Below are 7,761 nucleotides of genomic sequence, written 5' to 3'. Positions count from 1 at the left end.
TGCGGCCTGGTTCTCATCCATGCAGTAAGCCTAGTCCTAGACCTGAACGCTTTTTTTTCACTGGACAGGATATTTTAAAGTATATTTTTGGGGCATATATATTTGCCTTTATGGTGATAAGTCAGTTGGAGATTGACAGGAGGTGAGTGGGAGAAATAGATGGGGGGGATTGGGAGATGACCCGGGTCAGACTTAAACCCAGGTCCCCATGGGCACTTGGACCCAAATATTGTATGGGCACTGTAGTCAGTTATACCACAGCGCCCCCCCATGGAGTGGAGATTTTCATTGACGGTTCCTTTTAGTCTAAGACTAGTCTTGATGCGTGTGTGTGAGACCAGCCCATTATGATATGAAACTGTGCACAGAGGGTTGAGCCTGTGTCTAGCTACTGTGCACGTATTGTAACATGTATATTTTAGCTCACTGTTTGAAGAAGAAGAACTTGAAATACATATTTTCTATCAAAGACGTGAAAAAGCCATTGAACCCATCTTATTTCAGATGATATTACTCCTTTAGAGCTCTGGAACTTCAGATGGTTATCCAAATCACTCACACACACACACACACACACACACACACACACACACACACACACACACACACACACACACACACACACACATTTAAATGGGTGTAACAATTACATGGATCAGTTGTATCATAATAAAATCAACGTTTGCCACCTGGGTGATGTGCATGTCTGTGCCAAATATGGCCAAACTTGTATCAGACGTTCTTTTTTGTTTTTCTTTTAGTCTCCTTGCCTTCCTCTTCCCTCTCTCTTTACCTTTCTTGCCTTCCTCTTCCCTCTCTCTTTATCTTTCTTGCCTTCCTCTTCCCTCTCTCTTTACCTTTCTTGCCTTCCTCTTCCCTCTCTCTTTACCTTTCTTGCCTTCTTCTTCCCTCTCTCTTTATCTTTCTTTTAGTCTCCTTGCCTTCTTCTTCCCTCTCTCTTTATCTTTCTTAAGGGATTTACTGAAATGGGAAAGTTGTAGCCAACCTGCATGTTGCAGATAATGTTAATTATTTCATAGCGCAATCTTTTAAAAGTATAAATATATATTTATTTCTAGTCTCATCTTCTGTTGTTTATCTCACTGGGTTTTTAATTTGCATGGTAAGTCTCTTTTCTATTAAGCAAATTTAATTGTACATGATCATTGTCATAAGGTGGATTGTGAAATGCTTTGTATTGGATTGCCTTAAATGAACATGAATAATAATAATAATAAAAAAAATAACAATAAATGACTACTTTTGCAAAATCTGCATGACAGTGCGAGTTCATTACAGGATGCTCATGAGTGATGAAGATTGGGCCCATGTCAGAGTCACCATGACAACACAGTTCAGCTGCCTCCAGAGGCGTCATCTTCAACTTCAACGTCAACTTTGTTTATTTGTCCCCAATGGGGAAATTCCTTTGCAGGAGAGGGGAGCATAAGACAACATACAAACCCAAAATACTCACTCTCATCTGACTCATGTCCAATCATCATCATATCCATCATATCATCATCATATCATATCCAAGTCGGGAGAACTTTCAACTTTTGATTCTTGGCAACACTGGGTGTCAGATGTCTCAAGGTCCACAAGGGGTAAGATGTTCTTAGTTCATAGTAGCTGGCTGGCCGGCTAGCTGGCTACACAGTGCTGGACAGCAGTTTCAGTAGATCAACTTCTGCAGTCACACATCCACTAATGTTTATTTCATGCACAATGTGTCTATAGACATATAGTCACTGAGAACTAAGTCAAGCTAACAATCACCCAGAGTGTTTCTAGAATTGTTTACTTCCCTTCTTTATTTGGATTGGTCATTCAACTAACAAAGTTTGTGCAAAGTACATCAGTTTTAGATTTGAGGTTTGAATTAAGTTCAGATTATGATAAAGTGTGGTGAATATTCATGGTAGCTGTTTGTAGTTAACTATCATAAGATGATGTGATGATTGCGATTGAAGTTGCATTAAATATTGCTGGCAAGGCTTTGTAAGCAGAAGGTTGTTAGTAGGTAGGTATTATGAATTGTGGTCCATCCCCTAACCCCTGGTAAGTCTGAGGAAGAGCTGTAGGGCTAGTATGCCTGAAGCATTACTGCAAAATAAAAATAAAAACTTTAGTGGGAGCGCCTTGGTGCGCGGAACATTTCTCATATTATATGCTTTAGATCCTGCTGTCATCCAAACTGGCCTCACACTGCCCTCTGAACGCTCCACTACACACACACACACACACACACACTGCCCTCCAAACACTCTCCTCCGCCACCAATGTAAACACACACACACACACACACTGCTCACAAGGCTGTGGGAAGCAAACGTCATGGTAATCTTCAAACGCACAGAGGACTGGCCAGTAGCTAAGGAAGGGGGAGAGAGATAGCACCTGAACACCTCATAACACACAACACAAACAAATCCCTAGGTCTGCAAAGAGACTCCACTTAACACACACACACACACACACCTCGCACACATTACCATGACGGAGTTATCGCCTGTCTCCAGGGTGTGGATCAGGAGCTGTCACTCAGGCGAAACAGCAGCGCAAAGCTTCTCTTTGACCTCAGAGGCTGAGCAGAGCGGAGCACACACCTGAGGAGAGACAGATGAGAGACGAGAGGGGAGTGTGAGAGAGTTAAGAGCTGTGGTGGGCACAGACAGGACAGCTGCTGCTGTACCACCACACACACAGATGAGAGATGAGGGGGGAGTGTGAGAGAGTTAAGAGCCGTGCTGGGCACAGACAGGAGATGAGGGGGGAGTGTGAGAGAGAGCTGTGGTGGGCACAGACAGGAGATGAGGGACGTAACAACAGGGACGTAACAACAGCCAGCGTTCCAGCTCCACTCTGATCCGATTGGACCTCGGTCGAGTCAGACATATCTGCAGGATGTCTTGCAGTTTGAGCACAGCGCAGTTCAACACACAAGGTCAGCAAGCTAACACCCAGGCACTGGACATCAGAGGGGTTATCTTTTGTGCCAGAATCTATGGCGATGATAGCCTCCAATATATGAGGATGCAAGGCCATTTTCACAGGCCACAGAGGTCAGTGGTGCCATCAAGGAGAATTGGACTTGAAATGCAAGTAGGAAAGCACTCAATCTCATGCTGACCAGTTGTTCCATAGTAATGGCTGATCAGTTTGATCAGTTTCAGAACCATTTCAGCCTCCTTTCAAGCATTGCCTCAACATATTTATTCATAGAAAAGATACCTTATCATTAGCCATCATCGTACTACTGAAATGAGGCGACATCTAACTGGCGTCCATCCTCTATGGAGCGCTTCAGAGGTCATTATTGCTATCTTAGAGAGGCCCTTTCATAATGCAGCTGAGGACATGAGCTCCTGAGCCCTGTAATCTTCCGTGGCATGGCACAGATAAATCAGTTTCTTATGATCCGTGCCCCCCCATTCACCGGGCCCTGTGCGGATGGTCAAAGGTGTAATGACCGTTCTCCTCCCCCTCGTACAAACGCAGCTCCAGCAGAGGCAGATCTGTGGCAGGAGCCAGCGATGCGCAACAGGACGCGAATGCAATCTCGTCCGAATCCCTCTGGCTTTGCGTACGCGGTACGCCGTATGAGCGACACCTGGCGCTGTCGGAGCGGCGGGGGGAGATGCAGAGCTGCGTGCCGTGATCTCGGGGTGTGTGTTCTGTGTGTGTGTGTTCTGTGTGTGTGTTCTGGCGGCTTTAATGAGGGGTCTCGCCGGCCAGGCATATAGGCCACCTGGGGCATCGGACGCCAACGCTACTGCTACCTACCTGCTAATCAGACCCGAGACAGGCAAACTGACAGCTCTTACCATATCAACACACACACACACACACACACACACACATGCACACACTAATTTACAAACACACACTCTCACACACACACTTCCACACACACACACACATGCACACACTAATTTACAAACACACACTCTCACACACACACTTCCACACACAAACATACACACATACTGTACACTCACACTCATACACACACACAAACACACACACACACACACACAGAGAAACAAATAAATGTACACACAAACAAACACCCGCTGACACACAAACAACGAATGGGCCACAGGAGGACTCTGGTAATGGAGTAGACCCACTGCCTGGCAGGGGAGGGGCGGTGTGGGAGCTCTGTGGCATCTCAGCCGACGCGCTCAGCATCGCGGCTAACAGATGGATGCAGGCTGCTAACGCGGTTATGCAAAGGGCTTGATCTGATTACCTCCAGGACGGGCATCTATCAAACATATTGGGAGAGTGTGGTTTGGAGCGCAAACAGGCAGGAGGAGGAGGAGGAGGAGGAGGAGGAGGAGGAGGAGGCCATATCACCGGCAGAGCTGAGAAACCTCAAAGCAACACCAACGCTTCCACCACCGCCGCCGCCGCCGCCGCCGCCGCCTCAAAGGAGGTGCCTGGACAGGTAATCAGAGCGGGGATCGGCCACCTGGCGACCTCAGAGGGTCAGATAGAGGCTCCTCAGCCCGCTCTCTTGAGTCCATTAGAGAAGAGCACTCACACAATTACAGGCCCTCCTGAACTAGGACAAAGAGCCCTCGGAATCAGCTCAGGTGCTCCGATTGGAAAATAAGAGAGAGAGAGAGAGAGAGAGAGAGAGAGAGAGAGAGAGAGAGAGAGAGAGAGGGAGAGAGAAGAGCGAAAAAGTTTGTTGAAGTCTAATACATCATCTAGAGTTAACTTTTTGGAGGATACTTTTTCTTCCAACACAACAACAAAAACAAAGAAAGACGCAATAATAACAAGGAGAAGCTTAATGTACTGTACACCATGATGCAGCCCAATGTAATAGAGTCTTATTAAACAGCTGATTTAAATTCCCCGTCTGAGTACGGTGCACTCTCAAAAATAGGGGTACTGTTGGGGTACATTTTCGTTCTTTCAAGTACAATTTTGACCCTGTACCTTGTATTGGTACTAATAGGTACCATTTCGGGTACATAAATAATGTACCTTTTCACCAAGGGACCATATTGTACCTATGGGTACAAAAAGCCCATGGACTGTCACTCAGAAGTTGATTGGGGAGGAGATTCGGGAGCAACCGTTATTTTTTCGTCTCACTCAAAGTAATGGAGGAGCAGTTTTCAGCAGAGGAGCTTTGTGTGGGGAAACGTGCTGTGGTGCTGGCATAATCTTTATGGAACAGGAGGCAACGCTATTCAGAGGTAAGATATAGTTGCAATTTATCGAAATTCAGTTTGTAAATGTTGAATACTGTTAGCAGCTAACGGAATCGAATTGTTCGCTTAAAGGCTAACATATTAGCATTCGCTAGCTACGTAGCCCATGTCATGTTAGCTATATTCAGATATTTTGAAACGGTGTTCAAATGCCTTCAGTAATGCATGAGGTAAGGTATAGTTGCAATTTGTCGAAATTCGGGTTTGTAAATATTGAATACTGTTAACTGAGTCAAATTGTTGGCATAATAGGCTGACATTAGCATTCGCTAGCAACGTAGCCTATGTTAGCTATGAATATTTTTAAACGGTGTTCAAACGCCTTCGGTAATGCATGACTATCATGATAGATGTTAAGGAAAGGTATTTTGTGTGTGTTTTATCACTGTTTCCCATTTTAATGTGAAGTTAGTGAATACTGTTGAGTCAAATTGGCTTAAAGGCTAACATTAGCACTCGCTAGTAACCTAACCTTATGAACCAACCTTATGGTTCTGCTAGCTGCTAACGTTAATCCCTCTCACACAGATAACCACCAAGGCAGAATGTTGGCATGTGGAAGTACCTCTACTCAGAGTGATAGAGAAAACTATGGCTCTGCTTTTACTGAAGGAATGGCTACGTAAGTAACACAACTTGGTCGTTTTTCTTAGTGTATTGATTGTATTTTTCTTATTGATGTTAAATACACATAGAAATGAAAATAATACAGACAATTTTTAGATTGTTTAGTTTGTCCAGGAGAAATTATTGCTTAGGGTCATCTTGTGCTGTTTCATTGTGTCATTTTTTTAAATTTATATTAATGTATTGCATATGCCATCTCTCTCTCAAACGCATAGCGGAGCGGGCAGCTTTATGAATATAAGGTGAAAAGGATGTATGGAGAAGTTTTGGGAGAGTCAGACAGTCCACGGAACTTGCAATGACTTAGCAATGATCTATGCCAGGTGAGTGGATTGACATACTGTAGTTGCATACATGTGTATTTTACACAATCTGTCTGAGGCTATTTATTTGTGTGGTTGAAAATATCTAATTCTGAGGTTTGTGTTTACATTTTGCTTTCAACAGACGTACAACCCCTGCTGTCATTGGTGATACCACTGCTTGAAAATATGTCAACGTCCTGTAGATCAAGTAAGGTTCCAGTCGAAGTCCTCCTGAAGAATTTGTTGGATTTCTGCCAGTTTTTGATATTGAACTTTAGTGCCTTTTGAGACTCTTGGCTTTTTAATGGCACGCCTCATTCTACCCAAATGGAAGGATTGGAGTGTGTTTATATTGTATATGTTTATAGGCTTGCTAATATTTGCTTAGGCTTTCACATTGTTTTCTGAGATACTACTCAATGATGTCATTGTGACTCATTGTATCACACTTCAAGACGCGTATCTTTTACTCAATTAGTGTATGCACTGTGAATCCAAACATGAGAATTCTAAGATTATAGCAACTGCAAAGTTACTGCAAGGACAATGTTAGTTTTGTAAAAACCTTAAGTGACAAGCACAAGATGCGATAGTGCTGGGAGCTTTTCTCTTGTAACATTTTAATGCATTTGTAATGGTGACGGTAAGCAGATACTACATTTTCATCTCATATGTTAGTATTAACATGAACTTAAAAGCATGCAAGGTTTTTTTGTGTGAAGTGGTTAACTCAAATATTGGTATAATATAGATCAAGGTTATTAATGTTGATCACCTATGGTGCAAGTTAATCATTTTTTTCCCTCTGCATATAAACACAATGTGGAAGCAAAATATTGGAGATCAAACTGTTTTATATTTACACTTACATAAAGAGTTACAACATGTTTTACGTTAATATGCATATTGATTAATGTAAGATACTTTGATGTTTTGATATGAATGTGTTAACTTTTATGTACCTGTATTCATGTGGAGTATTGTGTGTAATATCACAAAGTGATTTTTCTCTCAGAATAAACATTTTAATTTACTTATTGGTTGTGTGAATACATTTCAATTATACCACCTTAAATTTTCACTGGGGTTGTACCCTTAAAGTACAGATTAGTACCTTTTAAGGCTGCTATGCTGTAATGATATACACAGGTACATTTCGGTCATTGCAGGTACACAAGTGTACCTTGATGGGTACAAATGGCTAGGGTACCAAACGGTACCTGCATTAGGGGTACATTATTGTACTTCAAAAGGGTACTGCCCCAGCGACAAGCATTTGTACCGTTTTAGGTACACACTGGTACTTCCATTTCTGAGAGTGTGGCTCAGCAGACATATAGTCTCTTTGTGTGGGCACTGTGATATCCGCTAGCATTGTATGGATGCAATGAGATTTAAATGTAGCTGCAAGCAAATCGGCAGCAGATGGATGAATGCATTTAGTTGAATTAGCTTTCCATATTTACGTTGATGAGTTTTGCAAGCCAGACGGGATGTTATCTGTGCCCTGGAGAGACATACGTGGCATTATGCTACTGTAGGTGGAGAATTATTTCTGAATGTGTTTATTTTCTCTATTCTGTTCAAATCATCATAAC

At 42.8% G+C, this 7,761-nt stretch overlaps 1 long non-coding RNA gene across 1 annotated transcript; it reads left to right on the top strand.

Moving 5' to 3' along the window:
• Window positions 1-5,786: 5,786 nt before the first annotated feature.
• Window positions 5,787-7,196, top strand: LOC134092809 (uncharacterized). The gene is made up of 3 exons (XR_009940262.1): window positions 5,787-5,853; window positions 6,074-6,181; window positions 6,306-7,196. It is a non-coding gene; the product is annotated as an uncharacterized LOC134092809 (long non-coding RNA).
• The last annotated feature ends 565 nt before the right edge of the window (window positions 7,197-7,761 follow it).

Source organism: Sardina pilchardus, chromosome 9 (assembly GCF_963854185.1).
Source record: "Sardina pilchardus chromosome 9, fSarPil1.1, whole genome shotgun sequence".
NCBI lineage: Eukaryota > Metazoa > Chordata > Actinopteri > Clupeiformes > Clupeidae > Sardina > Sardina pilchardus.
The sequence above is the reverse complement of the archived record's forward strand: the minus strand, read 5'-3'. Positions and strand labels throughout refer to the sequence as shown.